Genomic DNA, 25,334 nt, shown 5'->3' on the forward strand with positions numbered 1-25,334 from the left:
CTGGGTGTTGAGAGATGTATCCATATATCTCTCTCAAAGTTCACCAGATTGATGCTTTTAGGGTTAGGGTTACACAGGGTTTTTTAACTTCAACATTTAAAAAACAAATCTTCCCGGGGGAGCATGCCCCCCGGACCCCCCTAGAGGAGGTTAGGTCCCCCCCCGGACCCCCACTTAAATCATGTTCACATGGATAGGAGTCTAAATACATTTGCACACATCTTGTGTCCATATTTTTCTGTTTTGGTGGTCATGCCACAACTGTGCACGTGCATGCATGAGTCATGGTGAGATATCTGGATTAAGAGGTTGCTTTTTCTTTGCACAGCATGAAAGAAAGGTGAAATGAGTGGGCTGTGATTTTAGTATTTTTAAGCTAGGTCAATAATTTGTACGGCCCTCGGAAGATGTTGAAAACATTGAAATGGCCCTTGAGAGGAAAAAGGTTCCCCACCCCTGCTCTATGACGTAGTATTCTTGAAATAGTTGCTCTGCAGCATGTGTACTCCGAATGCGGCCCACGAATGCAGCCTACTTATCCCCAATTTGAAGGATACATCTGATGTACACTCCGCGGCCTACCATATCCCAGGGTGCAATGCGCGCAGGGAAGAGTGAGTTTTTTTCAAATGAAATGGCTTCCGGTCTCCCCAGCAGAGTGGATTTAAAATCAGCAGCAAGCGGAGGAATCACTAATAAATGTGAGTATTGGGTTTTAACTTACTTTAAATTAACTAACGTTACACACGTCAAACCCAAGAGGCATTAAAACGTACATTTTCGTTAAATAATACGGATAAATATGTGACGCTAACTAGCTAGCTGGACGTACTGCACTGTTGTTTACACTTGTTTTTAATTACATTCAGAAGTTTACAGAGATCTTGGCTCTGTTATAGATAAGTTATACTTTATATTACATAAATAGACCACATTGAACATATTTAGACCGGTATAGCCTAAAGTACGGTGGGATTTATAAAATGCAGGGTTCGTACGAGTGCTGGAAATCCTTGAAAATGCTTGAAATGTAATGTGGTGTTTTCAAGGTTTGAAAAGTGCTTGGATTTTGGGAATGGTGCTTGGATTTGGGACAAAGTGCTTGAAACAGGGTTCGTACGGTCATTGAAAACCTGGAAAAGTCATGGAAATTCAAAATGCAAATTCCAGGCCCTGGAAAAGTTATGGAAAACAATATTTTTCCCAAAGTTTTGGAAAAGTCATGGAAATGTAACTAAAGTTGCGTCAAATATAATTTACATTTTATCTAACCGCCGCGGTCGCGAGCTGTTACAGTATGGGCCATCATGACACGCATGGTGTTATTTTTTAATATATGAAGCGTGAGCTGTGTGCTCGAGTCTTCCTGCCTGTCGGCTGAACTCTGCTGCTCCGGGATGAGGGTTAGCTACATTATCTACGGTGTGTTCGTTAACTGTGCGGAGTCACTGTGGCACAGACTGAGCCGCTGGTGAACAGCTGTTAGAACGGGCCGTTCAGGTGTTCAGAGCAGAGCGGCAGAGCGTGATGTGAACTGAAACGTTTTTCTGTCGCAATGCTATGGTCGCTATCTAGCATCTGCTAACGTTAGCTTTAGCCTTCGTTTTTTTCATAGGCTATAAACAGAAGTGGTATAAGTATATATATTGTACTAGAGTAAAAGTACTCAGATCTTGTACTTTAGTAGAAGTAGGCTACTCAGATCTTGTTCTTAATAAAAGTAGAAATACTCAGATCTTGTACTTTAGTAGAAGTACTCAGCTCTTGTACTTAATAAAAGTACTCAGATCTTGTACTTGAGTAAAAGTAAAATTACTCAGATATTGTACTTGAGTAAAAGTAGAAGTACTCAGATCTTGTACTTCAGTAAAAGTAGAAGTACCAGAGTTTAGGAATACTCTGTTTCAGTAAAAGTCCTGCATTCAAAATGTTCCTCAAGTAAAAGTAGAAAAGTATTATCATCAAAATATAGTGAAAGTAGCGACAGTAAAAGTAGTCATTGTGCAGATTGGTCCATTTCAGAATAATATATGATATGTTTTATAATGATTGATCATGAAAGTGTTCTCAAAGCTGGTAAAGGTGCAGCTAGTCTGAATGACTTTAGTATACTGCAGGGTAGTTTGTGGATTTACTCCAGGTGGAACTAAAGTCTGATTTAACACTTGATTATATTTCACATCATTCATCCACATCTGTGAAGTAACTAAAGGGATTAAATACATGTAGTGGAGTAAAAGTACACCATGTACCTCTGAACTGTAGAGGAGTAGAAGAACATAGTAGCAAAACATTGAAATACTTAATAAAGTACAAGTATCTTAAAATTGTACCCACGTATAGTACTTGTTGAGTTTATGAATTTAGTTACACCAATGGCTATACAGATAGAAAGACTAAGCCTTGCACAGAGGCATGAAAATACATTTTCAAAATACTCAACAGTGCTGCCAGAATTATAAACTGACTGCTACACAATTCAAATAAATGCTTTAATATATTTCTATTAGATGTGACTCTTTGGCGTTTCTGTTATTATTGACTGCTGCTTTAGTTGTTCTGACTGCTAAAATCCTCTGTTATTCCTCATTTTAAAGCCGATATTCCGTGGGGTCGGGGGGGGGGGGGCTCGGATCCTTGTCACCTTTTTCATACCTGAGTTTGCTTCCCTGACTACAGTTTCTTTAGCGTGTAGAAGCTAGTAAGCCTACTATTTGATTTGTTGTAGATAGGCACTACATGTTTCATATGCAGACCTTATGTTCCTGTTCCATGTTAAAATAAACCATTTTCAGTGGTAATTTTTTTTTTGGTCATGGAAAATTAGGTAAAGGTCATTGAGAAGTCATGGAAAAGTCATTGAAAATCATTGGTGAAAAAGTGTATGAACCCTGTTGAAATTGTAAATGCTTTACTTTTACAAGAAATTGCTGTCGCTTTTTAGATTAAAAGAAAAGAAAGAAGTCGAAGAGCGCTTAATTGCTTCGCTTCTACATAAAACAGCTCCGCTCCGTCCTTCCCGCGCTATGCTATGTGTTTTTTTTTTACGTGTAACCTGGGCATTCTAATGAGAGTGATAGATGACAGTATGCCAGGAAGTTGCCGTTTCAACGAGCGTTGGCTAGCAGAAGACAAATACAAGCCATGACTAAGACGTGGATCAACCCCACGAATAGCCTCCTGCAAACAAAGTGTGCAAAAAAGACTTTCAGTTATTCACGATGCGCGAGTCTGCGCTGACGAGCCACTTGAAAGGTACGCCGTAGTAGAGCATTTTGGATTAGGCTAACGTTGCATGTTACGTTTGTTTAAGATAGTAATGTTAGCTAGCTGAATAGCGAACTCAATGAGGGATAATTGCTTATGCAGGCGACAATCATTTCAGAGGAGCGTACCTATGTCAGTACATCACAGGATGGTTACAGTCACCATCCTGTGGTGTTCAGAGGAGGAAGCACTCACTGTTGTAATTAGACATTAGCTTGTTAGTATGTTGCTATAAATGATAAACTGAGGATTTGACTGCGTCGCTATGGTTGATAATTGTATTAAACAGGCTGTTATATAAAGTCTTGTAGTATTATACAAGTAAAACTACATGTTCCTTTAATCCCACGTAATTGTAGAAGAAACACAGTCTTCCTTTGAAGATGTATAAGACAGGTGTCTTGAGTAGTCAATGTAACCAATGTATAACTTCACTTGTTTATATTTCAGTAAAATCATTTTTGTCCATACTTTATTTGTAAAACTTGTCACTGTCACTTTATTTTTTAGATGCTTTTATTTTGAAAAGTACATTTTATTTTGGTACTCTTGGCACCGGCACATGCTGCTTTCCTCAGTTAGCTTCAGGCCCCACTGAGGAGAAGTAAGTGGGACGAGTGGTGTCATAAATGTTGTATTTTATATGTTAATAGATTGTTTAATGTTACACTTCACACAAGCCAAACCTATTTGCAGTTAATATCTATATGTTGCCGTGTGTGACTGTAGTTTATATAATGTGCAGCGCTTCAAACAGTGTTTGGGAGCTTTCTAAAGTTTAGCTATATGCTAACCTAACATGTGCGTGTTTTCTTCCACTGAAGGTGTGAAGTTAGAAAGCTGATGAAGCCATTTCCTGCTTTAATTATTATATTCTGTTTTGCACAGGTATGTGGGTATTCTTTTCGTGTTTTGTAACTAAATTGTATTGTTTGTTATGTAAGTGTAAATTAATGGTTATATTTGTGTATATTGGTTTACAAAGAAAAGCCGGTTTGCCACCATGGATAGATGTATATCTGTTAATTGTATTATTTAGAACTCTGTATACTTTCCTGAGTTAGCTTCAGGCCCCACTGAGGAGAAGTGTGAAGTTAGAAAGCTGATGAAGCCATTTCCTGCTTTAATTATTATATTCTGTTTTGCACAGGGAATAAATCCTTGTTGGCAAGAAATAAGTCGTTTGCATTCACACAACACAACACAACGCAGAGATCACATGTGGCGTCAAACCAGACCGGTTACATCAACATTACCTACAAATCATTGTACACATTTGTAAATATTATTTTCCACTTCTTACCATTGTGAGTCTATTTTTATGCATCTCTGCGTGATTTTGTGGCTACAATTCAGACTAATACGCTACCAGAGGTGGAATAAGTAGGCTCACAGCCATTATATGAGGGTGGGACAAGTCCCCCCCACCTTTTCAAATGATTAGTTTAGACCCCCCCACTTTTACCATGTGGAAAGTCCGTGAATCGGTCTATCCACTCGCCGCACTTTGCAGAGCGCTGTGTCAGTGCTTCACTGTCAAATCCATTCCACTTGCTTATTGAGAGAATGCCCAAATCAATGAAACTCCGTACCATGTTTTCACTGCTACTTTGTACCAAGGCAGATTCTCCCATAGCGCGAGCATGTTCAAGGAGTGTTGCCATAGTTGGACAGCTTAGATCTGTTGTATGAAGCGATGCCGGTAGCGGAGGTAAGGCACACACACCAAATGTTCAGGAAATGGTTAATACAGCGAACATCAAAGCTGACGATCTCTTGGTTTGATATGTTTTCTCCCCCAGACAACATGGACATAAGAACATTTTTTTCAAAGAAGAGGAAAGTAAGTCATCAGCTGGTAGCAGTTAATCAGTTAACAGTGATGGCGGCGGCAAAAGCGTCTCACTTCTGGAGAGGAGTTTCGTCTTTATGTCATGATAGAGAGATTTAAATACTTAATAGTTTAGATGAGAAAAGGCATCGAAATGCCAGGTTACTAGTATTTATCATGTAAACAGGGAACATGAATAACCCGATCTCTCTATGCTCATTTAAACACCATGATGTCCACGTAGAGACGCAGTCAGTGTGTTTTACTGGAGCCTCGGTTCGATAAGAGATTATTTTCTGAGTTCTTTAACGTAGTACTCTCTCTCAAAATGGTAATGTGTATTATGTTTTAATTATACTTATCATTCAGAAGCTTTTTGTGTGTGTTTATGTTTTACTGATAGGCAATTTCCATCCCAGTGTTCAGTTAACTATTTATTTCCTGTGCACATTACATAGACTAGGTAATATTCTACCTGCTTGGGACTTTGAGTCTTCAAAATGTCCAATGTCACAGACTGGGACTTACTTTAGAGTCAGTTGTATTTACATTCAGTATGACTTGTTATGATTCAATGTGAAAGAGTATACTGCTCAATGAATAATGATCACCTCACCACCTCTCTTGACATCTAGGCGCTTGAGAGTGAGTCAGAGGCAGAACACAGGGACAGTGGAGAGAGGTCCATTGCTGAGGTAAGTGATGAAAGGGAAATGACAGTTTAGAGTAAATTGTGATGTGGACTCTCATCCCAGAATGTTAAGGAAATCAGTGGGGATATTGAACAGGAAACATTTCAGTCAAGGGGCATCATGTGACCAATATAGACAGAAGAGCAACATTTATTTCAACATTTAAGTCAATGATACCATTCCTAGGTGAACTTAATCTGTATGGAGTCAGATCAGTCTCAATATTAATAAATGCTCACCGAAGGATTCACAAATGTATTTTGCGATTTATGACTCCACAACAATATTTCTCAATGCACTCACACATATTTATTGTTCTATATAAATGTACAACAAATGGGCATTTCAACTGCTTTTTATTAATTCAAAGACGGCTCTGAATTAATAATCAAATATGTTTCCTTTCTTTACTACTGGATAAAATTACAAAATGTACCCATCATTTTCCTCATGCTAGTATAGCCACATCAAATTATCAAACCACCTGTTAAAATGCACCAAAATACAGGAAATCTATTTTTTTTTTCGTGGGGAGGAACCCCACACACCCCCCCCCCCCCTTTAAAAATGTCCCCCCCACATTCAGAATGCTTCCTACGCCCATGAGTAAGCTACTCATATATTGTACTTAAGTAAAAGTAGAAGTACCCGATTGTAGGAATACTCTGTTACAAGAATAAGTCCCTCATTCAAAATGTTAAATAGTAGTAAGTAAAATAGAAAAGTATTCTCATCAAAATATAGTGAAAGTAGCAACAGTAAAAGTAGTCGTTGTGCAGATTGGTCCATTTCAGAATTATATATATGATATGTTTTATAAGGATTGATCATGAAAGTGTTCTCAAAGCTGGTAAAGGTGCAGCTAGTTTGAATGACTTTGTATACTGCAGGGTAGCTTGTGAATTTACTCCAGGTGGAACTAAAGTCTGATTTAACACTTGATTATATTTCACATCAATCATCCACATCTGTAAAGTAACTAAAGGGATTAAATACATGTAGTGGAGTAGAAGTACACCATTTACCTCTAAATTGTAGTGGAGTAAAAGTACACTATCTACCTCTGAACTGTAGTGGAGTAGAAGTAGTACACTTGAATAATGCACCATGTGCACAGTGTTGGAGGGCTGCTCAACATAGCCTACACAAAAGAGCTGCTCCTCTCTGCAGCATCTGCCAGGCAGAAGTATCACATGTGTCTTGATGACCAAAGATGTCTAAAGCAAGATGAGAAGAAGACACAGAAGAGGAAAGGACTGATGGAGGAGATAACACAGATAAAAGCCAAACAAGAGAATGGAGGAAGACATAAGGTCCTCATGAAGTCTGCTGATCATAACGCAGAAAAAGCTGAGTCACAAGGAAAACTAAGCTTCATCTCCAAGTCCGATGGCCTTCGAAGAGCTGCTAAGGGAAAGGAAAGACATCTGGAGACTTTAGAGAGACAGCTAACGGACAAACTGAAGGGACTGAAAGACACTCCCTAATAGGCCGTATGCTGTTTAGCCTTACCTTGAATGATTCAGTGCAGTGTTCTGTGCAGGTTTTCTGTTTGCTTTTTCAACTCAAGCAGCTCAAAGACTGATTTAAAGTTGATTTGATTTGCACAATTTCTGATTGCTGATTCAATGTGAAGGAAAATTCCCATTTGAGTTGATACAGTTCATGTGTGCATATAATGCACCCTTTGGCCTAACCTGGGAGAGCTTTATGTTTACTGCCAACCTAAGGACCTCAAACATGTTAATCAATAATGTATTGAAAAGTTATTTGGCTGATTATTTTATATTGGCTCAGCCAGGTTATATGGGATGCCCAGTCTACGTACAGATGGGTCACTCCTTTTGAAGTATTAAACTTAGTTTTATTTTCTTTAATTTTTCATCCTCATGTAGAATGCTATTATGAAACGTTGGGTTACGTATTGTAACCCTTAGCACAGGCGGAGCCCTCTACTGGACTCTATGGGTACTACCCTCTATGCAAGCATTCTCCCACTGAGACTTCTATAGACGTAGCCGGCCTTGGGCGAGCCTACCTGAATGCGCGCGCATCACACCGTATAAAAGGAGGCCTCGCCTCCTGACTATCATCCTACACCTCTCTTCAGCGAGCGGAATAGGACAGACAGTGCCCTGAGTAGAGGGCTCCGCCTGTGCTAATATAACAAGGGTTACAATACGCAACCCAACGTTATATCTCTCACAGGCTCCGCCCTCTACTGGACTCTATGGGTACAGTGGGTGGAGCCGCGATGTATACGCGCACTGTTGTCCAACAACAACATTCCACCCTACTGCCCCTGACCGGCTTTTATGGTCAGCAGCTGCTGCCCCACATTCTCCTTTAACCCGGTTATAACCGAGGAGAAATCTGGGCTGTGGCTGACAGAGCACACCCTGCTGCGCTTACCTCGCAGAAAGTGTGCTCAAAAAACAGTGCCGGGGGACCCCCCCCCGCCCACAGACGGATGGGGAGAGCCCCCTCGGCCCCGAATGGGCTTACTACACGCCTGCTTCCCTGAATCCCTAAGGATAACAGGGAGAGCGCCAGAGCCCATGCCCCACACTCAAACACTGACCCCGTGCAGAGTGTGTGGACTAAAGTGTGGAGGGCTCTCCTCTCGGCAGGAGGAGAGCAGCCCTCCAGCCCTGTAAGGGCCCAGCGCGCCCCTCGCCCATCCCGGGACCCTCAGAGGGCCCAAGAACAGCGAAGGCGCATTATGTCCGGGGAGGGGGTCAGATGCCAACTGACCCACAACCCCCCCCCCCCCCTACCAGTCCTGTGTTGCCCCAGCAAGCACAAACGAGGAGAAAGAGCCCGACATGTCCAAGAGATAAAATCTTATGAAGGGGCCTGGCGTCGACCAAGACGCCGCTGTGCATATATCCTCCACACTCACACCGTTGAATAAGGCTATCGACGCAGCCACAGCCCGTGTGGAGTGCGCACGAACCCCCGTAGGGCAGGCTCTCCCTGCCTGTCCGTAGGCATGTGCAATGCACTCGCAGAGCCAGCCTGCCAGGCATTTCTTGGACAGAGCTTTCCCGATCACACCGCCCCCCACACACACGAACAGCTGTTCGGTGTGTCTAAGGGCAGCCGTGCGCTCCACATAACATGCTCGCGCACGCACCGGGCAGAGGAGGTGCAGTTTAGCTTCCCTGGCCCCACCATGGGGGGTAAGACTAAAACCCCCTAACTGAATAGCCCTCGACCTGAACGCACTCCTTAGGCTCTTGAGCACAAAGGAGGGGTTCGGTCTGAGTGTTGCGCTGCTCCGGTCACCCCGAATCAGTAAACAGCTCGGGTGCACCGACAGAGCAGTTAACTCGGACATCCTTTTGGCTGACGTTAAGGCAAGAAGCAAAGCTGTTTTCCACGACAATGCTTTCAGAGAGGAGAGCTCCAGAGGCTCAAACGGCCCCGAGGCCAGAGCCTCGAGCACTAGGGGCAGGTCCCACTGTGGGGTGGAGGCGTGCACTACTGGGCGCAGCCTCCTGACCCCCTGTAAAAACCGCGACATCAGTGGTTGACTAAAGGCTGACCTGCCGCCAAATCCCTCATGGCAGGACGAGATGGCTGCTGCATACACTTTTATAGTAGAATGAGCTAGTCCTCTGTCCACCAGTAACTGTAAGAAGGAAAAAATAGAGCCTAACTCACAAGATAGGGGCTCTATTCTCCGCTCCTCACACCATCGCTGGAATCCTAGCCACCTTGGCCTGTAACAGGCTGTGGTGGATCCAGCTCTAGCTGCCTGGATAGACTGAATAACACTGTCAGACAATCCACCCTGTCTCAGCCTGTCCCTCTCAGGAGCTAAGCCTGGAGAGGACGGCCCAGAGTGGGTAACGCCCCGATTGCACCTGCCTCTTGAGACATCGCCCCCCAGAACTGGGGAACCGCCCAGGGCTGGCCCACCTTCATCTGTGTCATCTCTGAGTACCACGGCCCCCCGACTCGGTCCGGAGCCACTAGGATGACTGACAGATGTTCTCGCCTCACTCTCCCCAGGAGAGGGAGAATGAGAAGCAGCGGTGGAAAGGCGTATAGCAGCTTCCTTGGTCATGGCTCGTGTGCAAACGCGTCCACCCCCAAGGGCGGGTCGTCGCCCAGGGCCATGGAGAACCACGTTGTTGCGCCGGCTGGCGAACAGATCCACTTCCGCTCTCCCAAACTGGGCCCAGATCTGCTTCACCACCCCCGGGTGAAGCGTCTATTCGCCTGGCAGGGGGCCGCCCCTCGACATGAGGTGGGCCCCCCTGTTCTCCAGTCCCGGGATATGGAGGGCTCTCAGGGCTAACACCACCTCTGAAGCCCATAACCACAGCCTCTCCGCTGTGGTCAACAAGGCGGCGGAGCGGACTCCGCTCTGCCTGTTGATATAGGCCACTGTGGTGCTGTTGTCGCTCCTGACCAATACATGTCTCCCTTGCATTAGGGGCATGAAATGCTGGAGGACTAACACTACCGCCCGTAGCTCTAGGAGGTTGCTGTGTAGAAACTCTGTTAGAGCCCAGCGCCCACCTATAGCCCTCTTCAGGCAGGTCCCTCCCCATTCTGTTCTGGATGCGTCCGTGAACACTGTGATGTAGGAGGTCACCCGTCCCAGTGGAGACCGCCTCCGGAGGTGATCCGGGGACCCCCAAAACCGGAGGTTGCCCTCCACTGAGGGGGGGGATGGTCATCAGCCGCTGTTTGTGCCTCTTGGGATCCAAACGCAGGCTGGAGAACCACCTCTGCAGGCGGCGCATATGCAGTAACCCCAGCGGGACCACAACGTGAGTAGCCGCCATGAGACCCAGAGTCTACATGACAGTTAAAGCTGTCACTGTCGCCCCCTGTCGCAGCCTGTGAACCGCCCGGAGAAGGGACGCACGTCTGCTCTCTGACAGGGTGGCGCGTAGCACGCCTGCATCGAGCACTACTCCCAACTACAATGCCTGTTGGTGAGGTATGGGGGTGCTCTCTTTTCAATTGATCGCAAAGCCTAATTTGGTTAGGTGTGTGATCAATTGTGCTGTGCAAAACATTGCCTGTTCCCGGGACCCAGCCATGACTATGAGGTCGTCTAGTAAAAGAAAACTCATGCCGTGGGCGCGCAGCGGTTGAAGCGCTGTGGCCAAACATTTGCTGAATGTGCGTGGGGATAGGGAATAGCCGAACGGCAGCCTGTTGTTCTCGTAGGCTATTCCCTGGAAGGCAAAACGCAGACACTTTCTGTACTCTGGAGCAATTTCTACATGAAAGTACGCGTCTTTCAGGTCGATGGTGGTGAACCAATTGCCTGGCTGCACAAGCCCCAGTAACTGTTTCATAGTTAACATGCGGAATTTCCTGCAGGAAATGTGGCGATTCAGGCCGCGGAGATCTAGAATAGGTCTTGTTAGAGATTTTGAGGGATAACTGGTCCGCTTTTCAAATCTCCGCGCGTTCCTATGAAGCTGGTTATAATACAGGAAGGAATCCATATCTACAAAGTAACCGTTAACAATAATCTACTTTAATGGCAATATGACAATGCAATACAATCATTACGATACAACATGATATATTACAGTTATATTGCAATGCTTAAGGAGTAATGCCGGCTTACTCCTGCTCTGGTCCGCATACTGCAGAGCTACTTTCACCCGAGGGCAGCATGTGAAGAAGAGGCCGAACGCCAGGGATCCACCGGAGATATACCAGAGTAAGAAGGAGGGGTTTGGTGTTAGGTCAGCTGGTCATCTTTTCAGGTCATCTCATTGGGAGACGCAACGCAGCAGGAAACGCAGCAGGAAACCAAACAGGCTCACTTTACAACAAAAGGTCTCAAGGCCTGCATACCTACACCTCCCCCACAGAGCCATAAAACCCTGTTTACTCCAACCAGCCCAGAATGTTTATAGCCATTTGTAGTCCTTACATTTATGAAAGGATAAAACAGAGAAATCAATATAAAACACAAACACAGGTATTGTTTGAACAGTATTCACTTAACTGCTACTATTGATAAGCACCAGAGAAACCCAAGGGACCTCTCTTAACATCACAACCACTGTAGCTCGTTCTAAGTTGAATGCAAATCAGGACATGCTCTCACCTTCCCCCATCTTCCTTTGTCCTCAAAAACACATGTCAACAGGCCCCAAATGCAGCTCACAGTTTTACCCAAATTATTCCCATTTTAAGCTTATCCATAGTTTGCTAACATGAATAAATACAAATATAACTCTACAAATCCCCCTTTTTATCTCCTTCTCCAGAGATAAACTTAGACAAGGCATTTTGAAATATACCCACGGTCATTCTTTTCTACTGTGTCCGTAAATCCATCCGAAGCTGGTATTCAGAGTACTTGAAACCTTCATGGAGACCGAACACCACTTTCCATGGCAGTGAAGGAACCATGAGGGGGTAGCTGAGTGCTAGAATCATCAGCCCCCCCCCCCCCGGAGGAATAGCCCACAAGGACAGCTAATAGGGAGGGGGAGATGCAGCTTGCCCTTCACGGGTAGAACTGATCAGAGCGAAGTAGACTCCTCTGCTGCCTCGACAAGTTCCCTGTGCCGTCCTGGCTTGCCGTGTCTTTGTCTCCCAATCCGCTGACGGCAGCTTCTGGGCTGCCTGCTAGAGAGATGTCTTCCTCCTCCTCGTCCTCCGGCCCGCTGATGGCGGCTTCCGGGTCGATGCTGTAGAGATGTCTCCAGGGTCCTGCTCCTCCAGTCTGCTGCTTCCGAGTAGTTCACGTCTGCCAGGGCCACGTCCGTCCTGATGTCGTCCCCTGGTCCTAGTAGGTGGTTTCCCCGCCGCACACTGGCTCCCGTGGTACGAGCTGTCCCCCTTTTCTCCCAGGCAGACGGCATAAGAGGTCCGCTGGGTCACTCGGTCGGGGTCGGAGAGCCTGGGGTTGAGCCACTTTGTCCTCGTGCTTCTCGGGTCCCCCTTTTGGCGCCAGCGACCTGTGTGGAGAAATCTGATACAACTCCCTCAAGCCTACGCTCAGCTGTTTTGACCCACTTGGAGCCTGTTGGTGGGGTGTCTTGAAACAACAGCCGTCTGTGAACAGGTTTTCCAAATTAATTGTAGCCCTCCTATCTGCCAGTGCAGCTTCAGAATCTTAATACTTGGACTGTGCCAACTAAATAAGAACCTCAACATCTTTAGGTAAACTAAATAACATATTTCAATAGCTCTGAATTTCTGACAAGCATCCGTGTTTATTTTTAAATGAAATCCTATTTAAAATCCAAATATAATATGAACTGCTAATGTTTCTGGTAAAGAAACACACTAATGTTATGGATTCAAAAACAACCAAAATCACGATGCTAACAAAGTGAATGATTTCCTGGTGATACTGCTTCTACCTGTCAGTGCTTAGATATTATCACGCTGAAAAAATGAATACAGAATTCCAACAAACTGTCATCAAATGTCTTTCTATTATAAATTTAGATGAAATGTATATCCCTATAATGACCTAAATAATAAAGTATATGGCTCTTACTTCTTTACCAGGCTAGTTACATGATGTTGTCTAAATTAAATTCTGTCTCAATACACTCCTATGTTTTAGCTTTAACTGTAATATGTTCTTTCTACATTTCAAACCTCAGTTACTCTAATGTCTGTTAAAATATTACAAAATTGTTTCATTATCACAGGTCAACTTCTTCGGTTTCACAGTAGCCCCTTGGCCACTGCTTCTTTGTTACCTGTTATAATTCAAATCAATATTTAGAAACATCTCAACATTCATCAAACAGTATCTTATCCCCAGATATGGAGCAGGTTAATTACATTCAATGCTCAGTTTGAACATCTGGGTTGGGGCGGAAGGTTTCTGTCAATCCTTAAAAGAAAAATTTAAATTGTGAATTTTACAGCCATGTTGACATTTATACATTATACTCACTCCCCCCTTTTACACATGAAATCATGTGTAACAAAACCCTGTAATGGGAGGGGAACAAAAACTGTCAGGTAATTGGTTAGCGACATAACGAACATTATTATCATTATTTCCACAGTGAACACTTCAGTGAAAAGAAGTGTTCCTCTCCGTCCTTCAGGCCTAAAAGAAACAGAATCTTCAGCTTTTACATTTGCAAACCGCCAACTCATGTGATAGGAAAATATCACATGTGCGGTTTCCCCTTTTTGTGGAATTTTTAGGAAACCTCTCGTTTCCCTTGGAGCTCCAAAATAATATGTTAGTCCAAAAACATGCTTGGTTAGTTATTGTTTTAGAATCATGCAGTTACACTGATCACATGCCGGCATTCATTCACACTCACACTGTCTGGTTGTCATGTCAAGTTTGGTCAGGTCCACCCCAGAGTCAGTCATCCACAGTGCCTTGTCAAGTTACACTGTCGGTCAGGGTCAAAGGTCAGTTGGTCTCCGTCTTTTTTGGCCATGTGTCGTGCTCTGCAGAGACTTTGACATTTCAGCATAGGCCAGTATCCTTTGTCTACAAAAATATGTCACGATTTCAACTATCATTTTCAAGATGATTCTCACTTGTCATTGGGACTTCCGCCTCCCACTTTTCCTGAAACTTGGTACAAAACTCACTTCCTTCGAGTACCACTACTAATTAAAATGTCTAATGATCTATTTCAGAAACTTTTGTACAATAACTATTATCTTGAGTCAAAACATTACTAGGATCTGTGTCGCTCTGCATTTCATAGCTCATTATAATTCTGGTCTACTTAAAAAACGATGTTAAACTCTTTAGCAGTGTGTGGAACCTTGGGTGTCCGAACATGCAACAATTACTCCCTCCTTTATCAAGGATTTAAAACCGAAGTCTGGTAATAACTATGCCACAATGGTGAAATCAACACTTTAGATTGGAATTTAATATGTGGCTTGGCACTAGCCATTAATACAAACAAAGATTTGTCCTATAAAGTGGTTCCTAAAACTATCCTTTTAATGGTGATCAATATTGTAACCAATGAGATCACTACTTTATTCACACGTGAATAAAAATGTCTTAAAGAATGAATTGTTAACATGATGAAAATATTGAAGAATATGGTTATACTCTGTCAGTGTGTTTTAGGATGATTATCATTTTACTTTAATAGTTTCCTCTTTACTGCTATTTTTAATTTACCAAATGATTAATAAATCTTTCTGTCTTTCTGTATTTATGAAGTTAATTCAAGTTATTTAAATGTGCGTTTCGTGAATAAGTGTGTTTATGTGTAACTCACTCATTCCCGTTCTCCTTTCCTCCTCCCCTGGTTTTCTCAAGCCGTGACCCCGGCCTCCTCACTTCTAATCGACCATGCCAACTCCTCTGATTCTGTCTTCTCTTCAGTCCATCAGCTGTTGAATCCATCCGCTGTAACTTTTGTAGGCAGCCATTGGCCCAGTCACATCTGCAGCCCCATCATGCCACTGTTGTTGCACTCCTCCTTTACAGTCTCTCTGCTGTTTTTATGGAGGGCGGATTCTGCTCTCATGTCTATTGTGCCAAATCTCGCGGCGCAGTTTGGAACTTCATGTCCTGTTTGAGGGACCGATGAGAGTTTGCCTCTTTGTCAGCATGCTGGTTTGGTTCTGGATGCCACAGGTGGAGATAGTTCTGGCTGCAGTCTTGATGTAGTCTTGTTGTTGTTGTTGGTTCAGCTCTGGTTCTCTGTCTGTACGATGGAGAAGGAGGAGTCTCCTGTTGGGTTAGGTCTTTTGTCTGCTTGGAGGGTCGGGATCAAAGCCTTTCTAACTCAGAGGGGGAGTCCAGGTCCCGGTACACATTACCTATAAGAAGTCTAGCACACTGATGTTAAATAAATCCAACCCTTTCCACTCTGTCTCTTTCTAATCATACTATCTGTCTTAGTTGTTAAATGCCATCTAAACAACATAATTAATGTCTACTTATGATATTACAAAAACTCACTCCAAAAATTGTTTCATCCATTGTTACATATTTACCCAACACAACTCTGAAATACTTACATGTTTTCAGCATCACATATTCCACACACTATGAAAGAACATCTCCATATCTTCTCTCATTTTAAATCCCACTGTTACTTCGAACAATAGTAAACCTGCAGAGCACACCAATCGGATCACAGTAATGAACTTTGAATCAAGTGTAGGCCTATGTCTTCTTTCTGAACATTTATTTATATTGTCTACATTTGCAAACAGTTCGAGTGTAAAATGTGTTTTGCACAATGTATTTACACTCTACAGATTCTTGAGTTTACTCATCTCCTGGTGCTGTCGTTGTAAAAAATGTTCAATCCCTTATTGTTTTGTACCAGTTTACCAAAATCAGTTATAATTAATATACTGGGAACGTGCTTCCCGTCTTCAATACCGGCCAGCAATGTAATGATTAAACTCTAAGCTCGCATAAGTTTCAAGGGTGTGATACCCCCTTTCAGCCACTAGATGGCAGCAGCAGAAGTTTCAAGGGTGTGATACCCCCTTTCAGCCACTAGATGGCAGCAGCAGAAGTTTCAAGGGTGTGATACCCCCTTTCAGCCACTAGATGGCAGCAGCAGAAGTTTCAAGGGTGTGATACCCCCTTTCAGCCACTAGATGGCAGCAGCAGAAGTTTCCAGACAAAGTGAAACGCTCTACCTTGGTTTAATATATAACAGACCTCTGGCTTTAAGCTTTTAGCATTGGTCTGTTATTTAACCCCAGTTTTAAACGGCGACTCGATCTGATATATCGAGTTTTCAGGTTTTGCCGTGCAGGATTCAAACCTCGCATTCACACAAACTGCACCATTTCTACGCCACTCAGGAATAAACACCTGCAGATCCGCGCCAAACTGCTCTATTTTACGTCACGCAGGACTTTCGTCTACCTGTCGATCAACGTTTACGTTTTGTATATAACTTTCCTAACATAGTAAAATATGCATTGTATATTCCATTTAAACTATAAAAACACTGTGAAACGCCTACAGACAATCCTAAAGTTTTAGCGTATCCAATTACAGACAGGCGACTTTCATCGTCTGCTTACCTTATTTGCAAAGTTGCAGAGTCCTGCTGATTGTCTGAGATGTTTGAAAGCGTCTGAATTCTTCCTCAGCTTCGTTATAGACGTCGGGTCACCATTTTGTTAGAGATTTTGAGGGATAACTGGTCCGCTTTTCAAATCTCCGCGCGTTCCTATGAAGCTGGTTATAATACAGGAAGGAATCCATATCTACAAAGTAACCGTTAACAATAATCTACTTTAATGGCAATATGACAATGCAATACAATCATTACGATACAACATGATATATTACAGTTATATTGCAATGCTTAAGGAGTAATGCCGGCTTACTCCTGCTCTGGTCCGCATACTGCAGAGCTACTTTCACCCGAGGGCAGCATGTGAAGAAGAGGCCGAACGCCAGGGATCCACCGGAGATATACCAGAGTAAGAAGGAGGGGTTTGGTGTTAGGTCAGCTGGTCATCTTTTCAGGTCATCTCATTGGGAGACGCAACGCAGCAGGAAACGCAGCAGGAAACCAAACAGGCTCACTTTACAACAAAAGGTCTCAAGGCCTGCATACCTACACCTCCCCCACAGAGCCATAAAACCCTGTTTACTCCAACCAGCCCAGAATGTTTATAGCCATTTGTAGTCCTTACATTTATGAAAGGATAAAACAGAGAAATCAATATAAAACACAAACACAGGTATTGTTTGAACAGTATTCACTTAACTGCTACTATTGATAAGCACCAGAGAAACCCAAGGGACCTCTCTTAACATCACAACCACTGTAGCTCGTTCTAAGTTGAATGCAAATCAGGACATGCTCTCACCTTCCCCCATCTTCCTTTGTCCTCAAAAACACATGTCAACAGGCCCCAAATGCAGCTCACAGTTTTACCCAAATTATTCCCATTTTAAGCTTATCCATAGTTTGCTAACATGAATAAATACAAATATAACTCTACAGTCTGAATTCCCCTGTCCTCCTGAGAACCAGGAAGTACATGGAATAAAGACCCTTTTCTCTGTGCTGAGGGTGCACAACAGACACAGCCTGTTTCTGCACCAGAGCCTGAATCTCTGCTGAGAGGAAACACAATTCCTCCTGGGAGAACAGATTTACCTCTCGCATGCCATTAAAAAGAGGTGAGTGTGGGACACCCACAAGACAGTGGTCCATGTGGTACAGTGTATAGACATGTGGTACAGTCCTCCTGTCCCTCCACCTTGTTAGCACACAGCTGAGTTTCCATTCCCCAGAACATTGTGTTAATGGACAGGCCCTCAGCTGTGGGGCAGCAGCTATGAAGCTGTGATACTCTCTGGTGACCCGTTCCGCCGCAAAAACTCCCCGCGAAGGGAAGATTTGCCCATGTAGGGTTGACACAGAAAAAGGACCGATTATTTACTGAGGACCCTGAACGCACACAAGAGCACGCGCTCCACCCTAATGCTGTTCTCACCACTACGGTAAACAGCATTAATCGGAGTCTTTATTGGCGTAGTGTGTTTTACTAAGGTCCCTGAACGCACCGCCACGCACTCTTGTGTGAGTGCAGGCTCCGCCATAATGCAGCCTTTACCACTACGGGTAAACTGCATTGGAGTCTTTGCTCTAGGCGTAGTGTGTTCTCTGACAGCAATACGCCGGCCATAATGTCCCTGTAACCGCATAGCGCTCTCCTTTAGATAGCACTCCCTGCGGTTCATCCCTCTCTGCGCATGCCCACTAGCCACCTCCTTTACAGGAGCTACAGCTGGGGCAGCGAATGGGGAATTTGTACGGTTAACATTGTGTGTAGGCCTAAGTGTAGCCTTTGTGGAAACAAAAGACACTTAGATTTGGATACAGATCAACCTCATTTTTATTAGAAAACGTAGTGATCTGTGCATTATACAGGGAGGAGGCGGGATTCGCCCCCTCGTCCCGGGCGGAGAGATGTTCTCCCCCCGCCAGCCAGATCCGTAAAGACGGAAAGCCCGTCCCTGTGAGTGCCGACGCCGGTTCCACGGGGTGGGCCGAAGAGGTGGAGGGCGCCGCGGGCACGGGATCTCCGTGCCGGCACCTCTCCCTTCATCTCACCTCTCTACTAAGGTCTTTGAACGCACCGTGGCCCGCCCTCACAATGCCGTCTCTTTGAAACGGACATTATGGGGAAAAGTGGAATTGTGGAGAGAAATTACTCTTACTCTGGGATAAATGCAATAGTCTTTACTGAATGCATTTTTCCCACACACACACCTCACTCCAGAACTAGAGTTTACAAACGTAAACCACCGTTCTCCTGCGGGGGTCCCTGAACGCACCGCGGCCACTCTCACGAGGGCCGCGCGCCCACGTATTAACGCTGTATTTCCCATTGCAACGGTGAAATGCATTAATCGGAGCTATTATACCAGGCAAGGTGTGTTTTCTGACAACATTACGCCGGCAATAGCGTCTCTTCAACCCGCACAGTGCTTTGACAGCACTCGGTTTATTCCACTCTTGTTTTTCTCTGTAATTAGGACAATTCTGGAGAAATTGATCTGCTGGAGAAGGACCCCTAATCTGAAAAGTGCACAGCGGATCATCAGGACAGAGCTGCCATCCACCTGGACCCCCCAAGGTGCTGGAGAACGACCCCTAACCCCAGCGGATCATCAGGACGGAGCTGCATCCACCTGGACCCCCCGAGGTGCTGGAGAAAGCAAAACGGCGATCAGGAACATCTTCCACCCAGACTTCTGCTTACTGCCGTCCTACAGACTTGTGTCTTAGTTTCAGAGTTTAATTTTGTATGTGTCCTTTATTTTAATAGATATTTAACGATTATAGCTTGAGTCTGTCTGATTCCCCAAACAGCTGCTTCTATATACTTGCTGCACATCTAATAAAAATAAACAACTCCATAAACACACTTTTGCTGATATTTGTTTTACTGCCGGTGATGTTAAATAACATGATTGATTTCCTCTGTCTCAATGATGAAAGTTATAATAATAGAAGACATGAAGCTGCAGAGAGAGGGATGGATATATTCTTACCTCTACTTTGTGATCAGATGAAAATACAAAATTAAATTAAAATAGTAATTGTACACACATTGTTTATTTCATTTACTGAGGTTTTAACCATTTTTTACAACATGTGTACATAAGCAGTGGAATAATAGGAAATCTCTAGGCCATTAAACTGTCTTCAGTTGAATGTTATTAATACAAAAAATAGATCATAGAAAATGTTTAAGGCGAGACACGGCAGGCAAAAACATCGTTTTTCAAGTACTGGTCAATTTTGAGATTTTGTGCTATTTTGATTCCATGAACATGTTTTCTTTCAGGCTTTTGGAAGGAAAACGTACAAAATACACATTTAAGTGTTTATTTTACTATAGTTTGTCTATTTGCGTCTGTAGATTTCTCCTAAATTCACCAAAAGTTAGCATTCTAACGTAACATAAAGTACCGCGACCGCTGTGTGCACCATGTCAACAGAGGTATCGCTGGAAAGCTGTGTCTCTCCTGCACAATCTCATCGGATCCAAATATGGTCATTTCCTTTGTATCAGCAACCAATCGTGAAAGCACAAAGGGGTCTTAAACCAAGAAACAAAATCTCATTGGCTGGTGTCAATTTCTGACAACGTGATTCGTTCAGATGCGTCACGTGGTGTGCTAAAACACTTCCTGGTTAGCTTTCAGCTAGAAATTGAAATCTCAAAATGCCAAAAGAACGGCGAAAAAAACGTTCACAGAGAAGACGACAATAATTGTCACTTGCACGAAACAAGGTTATAAAAAAAAAAAATGAATCTGAACATGAAATACCTTCACGGAGTGCGTAGATAAGCAAGCTGTCATCCAAAGAACAGGAGGGTTTAGCTAGCGCCTCACTGCAATCTTTAAAGGTCGTTTTCTCAAAATGAGTTTTTTCTCCTACTCTGAGTTCGAAATTTCAACTTCAGTAGCACGTACATACACCAAACCTTCCAGTTATATTCCTATCAATATTATGAAGGCTTTTACAGAAGGGTTTGTTCATATATAATTCATAGTCTGAATTATACAACATTGTATACCTAAAAACATGGCGAAAATGGATATTTTAGGGCTGTTGACAGTATTTTCTGATTTATGGAGTGATAAAAAGAGATATCCAATATCCCTTAAGTAAAAGCCTTAGATACTAATATGACTACAAAATGAAACAAGAATTTTGAATCTGGCTATATCCAAAGTTCAGATTTCGATTCCTGAAATGTGTTAAAATATGTGCATATTTTATGAGATAATGGATAATTTGCATATTTAAACATGCTATTTCAGAAAACTTGTAATACAAAAGACAATTGCCTTATTGTAAGTAATTAACTGGAGAAATTTCTAGCTGATACCTTTAAGTTACAAAAATTACCCTATTCACCTGGGGTGTCTCGCCTTAATTGTGTATTTCAGCAGAGCGGGGGGTCATGGTGCTGCTGGACCTGGGGTCAGTGGGACATCATCTGGGCAGGTTTAGGGGAAGAAGGAGAATATAAACTGTTATAACCACAGCTATTAAGATTAGAACACTAATATTGTTAAGAATCAATCTATAGCTACAACATGCTTTTGTTCATTTAAAAAACATGTTTAATTAGTACAGACAAATTAAGACTTATTTTAGATATGAAATAATGTGATTAAATTACATCAGCTATATATAATTTACTTGTTAACTTACTAATGTAACATTACTGGGGGGTAAAGGAACAGCTTCATCGTATTTACCTGGCCATGGTCCTCTTTAATTCATCGCCGACGGTGATCTCCAAAAAATGTAAAATGTAAAAGTAAAGATTCTGGATCCTTTTCAGCTGAGTTAGCTTGTAAACTAATTTGCTAGCAGGCTGCTGGAGCAGCGCAACCGAACAGCGCGTATCACGTGACGTAAATACGAAGCCCTCCGTAGGCTAGACCGTCTCATTTCGTAGGCCGCTAGGTCCAGCCTATCCGGTCTACTTGGGCTGGGTCCTCCGTGGACCGCGTAGGCTGCGTACTCCGAAGGGTGCAGCCCCTGAATTGAGACACGGCCACAGCCTCTCAAAGTCCGACAGGAAAGAGCTCTCCCTCTCCTTATTGTTGAAACAGCTACTAATCTCTAACAACAACCCCCGTAACATAACTCTCAATGTCTCTCTGTCTCTCTCTCTTTCTATCTCTCTCTCACAAGATGCGCTCGTGCCACACAGACGCTACTCCGTGAAGATGACCGCTTGTGTAAAAAATAATAATAAACACATTTAAAAGTGGGTGGGACACAAATGGGATTTTGAAAAGTGGGGGGGACATGTCCCCCCTGTCCCCAGTGGGAATGACACCCATGCTGATACAAACATTCATTCACTCAACAGCTGCATTAATCAGTTAATCATGGGTGCTCTCTTTTATCCAATCACATTTCACCAAGTCAAATTCCTCGTACGTCTCAACCTACCTGATTCTGATTCTGACATTCGGAGCTTCAATTTACATGGATGTTTATTATATCATCTTCTGTCGGCGGAAGCAAAGTGTTACAAACATCAGAGCACATTTCACTGTACATCACAACATCCTTGATTTTCCTCTCCCGTGGTATCGCTGTTTTGATCATGTAATGAAATCTTCAAAGCAGCATTCATTGATTATTTGTGCTTCTCGGGCAAGAGAACAAGCTGTAAACAAGACTTTTGCATTTTATCACCTCATGAAGTTTTTATTGCCTTACAGGTGCCGATTTACACATCAAGCAGTTTGTCGAGAAACCCCTTGAGCACATTCATTTGACCTTTTAAAGCTTTGATTGAGGCCATCAGGTTGTTACTATAATCAAGCACTTGATAAACTTGCTGACAACTTATGTCAAGATACCATAAATGATATGTCAAAAACATTAAAAAGTCAAATTGCACTATTTAAAATAATGAGAATCACAGTAAAGAATGTTCAAACGGGTCATTATATAGTGTGTCAATTTTTTTTTATTATCGCAAAAAGTCATAGTTTCCTACGTTGAAAAATATTTAAAAACCATAATATAGTATGTTGAAAATATTATGAAAAAAGTCACAGTATGGTATGTTGAATATATGGAAAAATACGGAAGAGGATTAGGGTCTACGGTGGCCCTGAAGTGCAAGACACCACAGCGTTTCACAAAACACAACAGCATTTCACATTTCAGCTGTGAGCTCTGAGTGTGTGCTAACGTCTGATGTGTTGGGACCGGTTGGGACATATTGCTGTCGGGCGTTGACCAATCACGAAGCGTCATTTCTTGACTGGCAGCAAAAACAACCAATCACAGCAGTGCTTCTCTGGCTGGCTCTGTCCAATCATAAACAAGATGTGTTCTCCCTAAAGGAATACCCTTTCCGTCCAATGTGAAATGCTGTTGTGTTTTGTGAAATGCTGTTGAGTTTTGTGAAATGCTGTAGTGTTTTGTGAAATGCTGTGGAGTTTTGTGAAATGCTGTGGAGTTTTGTGAAATGCTGTAGTGTTTTGTGAAAAGCTGTTGTGTTTTGTGAAATGCTGTAGTGTTTTGTGAAATGCTGTAGTGTTTTGTGAAATGCTGTGGAGTTTTGTGAAATGCTGTAGTTGTTTTGTGAAATGCTGTAGTGTTTTGTGAAATGCTGTAGTGTTTTGTGAAATGCTGTAGTGTTTTGTGGAAATGCTGTGGTGGAGTTTTGTGAAATGCTGTAGTGTTTTGTGAAATGCTGTAGTGTTTTGTGAAATGCTGTAGTGTTTTGTGAAATGCTGTGGAGTTTTGTGAAATGCTGTAGTGTTTTGTGAAATGCTGTAGTGTTTTGTGAAATGCTGTAGTGTTTTGTGAAATGCTGTAGTGTTTTGTGAAATGCTGTGGAGTTTTGTGAAATGCTGTAGTGTTTTGTGAAATGCTGTAGTGTTTTGTGAAATGCTGTAGTGTTTTGTGAAATGCTGTGGAGTTTTGTGAAATGCTGTGGTGTTTTGTGAAATGCTGTGGAGTTTTGTGAAATGCTGTTGTGTTTTGTGAAATGCTGTAGTGTTTTGTGAAATGCTGTGGAGTTTTGTGAAATGCTGTGGAGTTTTGTGAAATGCTGTGGAGTTTTGTGAAATGCTGTTGTGTTTTGTGAAATGCTGTAGTGTTTTCTGAAATGCTGTTGTGTTTTGTGAAATGCTGTAGTGTTTTGTGAAATGCTGTGGAGTTTTGTGAAATGCTGTAGTGTTTTGTGAAATGCTGTAGTGTTTTGTGAAATGCTTTGGTGTTTTGTGAAATGCTGTAGTGTTTTGTGAAATGCTGTGGTGTTTTGTGAAATGCTGTAGTGTTTTGTGAAATGCTGTGGTGTTTTGTGAAATGCTGTGGTGTTTTGTGAAATGCTGTGGAGTTTTGTGAAATGCTGTAGTGTTTTGTGAAATGCTGTGGAGTTTTGTGAAATGCTGTAGTGTTTTGTGAAATGCTGTAGTGTTTTGTGAAATGCTGTGGTGTTTTGTGAAATGCTGTAGTGTTTTGTGAAATGCTGTGGTGTTTTGTGAAATGCTGTGGAGTTTTGTGAAATGCTGTTGTGTTTTGTGAAATGCTGTAGTGTTTTGTGAAATGCTGTAGTGTTTTGTGAAATGCTGTGGAGTTTTGTGAAATGCTGTAGTGTTTTGTGAAATGCTGTAGTGTTTTGTGAAATGCTGTGGAGTTTTGTGAAATGCTGTAGTGTTTTGTGAAATGCTGTGGTGTTTTGTGAAATGCTGTGGAGTTTTGTGAAATGCTGTTGTGTTTTGTGAAATGCTGTAGTGTTTTGTGAAATGCTGTGGAGTTTTGTGAAATGCTGTGGAGTTTTGTGAAATGCTGTGGAGTTTTGTGAAATGCTGTTGTGTTTTGTGAAATGCTGTAGTGTTTTCTGAAATGCTGTTGTGTTTTGTGAAATGCTGTAGTGTTTTGTGAAATGCTGTGGAGTTTTGTGAAATGCTGTAGTGTTTTGTGAAATGCTGTAGTGTTTTGTGAAATGCTTTGGTGTTTTGTGAAATGCTGTAGTGTTTTGTGAAATGCTGTGGTGTTTTGTGAAATGCTGTAGTGTTTTGTGAAATGCTGTGGTGTTTTGTGAAATGCTGTGGTGTTTTGTGAAATGCTGTGGAGTTTTGTGAAATGCTGTAGTGTTTTGTGAAATGCTGTGGAGTTTTGTGAAATGCTGTAGTGTTTTGTGAAATGCTGTAGTGTTTTGTGAAATGCTGTGGTGTTTTGTGAAATGCTTTTGAGTTTTGTGAAATGCTGTGGTGTTTTGTGAAATGCTGTGGAGTTTTGTGAAATGCTGTGGTGTTTTGTGAAATGCTGTGGAGTTTTGTGAAATGCTGTAGTGTTTTGTGAAATGCTGTGGTGTTTTCTGAAATGCTGTTGTGTTTTCTGAAATGCTGTTGTGTTTTGTGAAATGCTGTAGTGTTTTGTGAAATGCTGTGGAGTTTTGTGAAATGCTGTTGTGTTTTGTGAAATGCTGTGGTGTTTTCTGAAATGCTGTGGTGTTTTGTGAAATGCTGTTGCGTTTTGTGAAATGCTGTTGTGTTTTGTGAAATGCTGTGGTGTCTTGCACTTCACGGCCACCGTAAGGGCCACATGATT

General features: G+C 42.7%; 1 long non-coding RNA gene across 1 annotated transcript in view; it reads left to right on the forward strand.

Moving 5' to 3' along the window:
* The first annotated feature begins 643 nt into the window (after positions 1 to 643).
* LOC117542390 overlaps positions 644 to 25,334 on the forward strand; it is a 44,063-nt gene continuing 19,372 nt past the window's right edge. Inside the window, exon 1 of the long non-coding RNA XR_004568429.1 lies at positions 644 to 701. This is a non-coding gene — a long non-coding RNA (uncharacterized LOC117542390). The remainder of the gene's footprint in view (positions 702 to 25,334) is intronic.

Source organism: Gymnodraco acuticeps, unplaced genomic scaffold (assembly GCF_902827175.1).
Source record: "Gymnodraco acuticeps unplaced genomic scaffold, fGymAcu1.1, whole genome shotgun sequence".
Taxonomy (NCBI): domain Eukaryota; kingdom Metazoa; phylum Chordata; class Actinopteri; order Perciformes; family Bathydraconidae; genus Gymnodraco; species Gymnodraco acuticeps.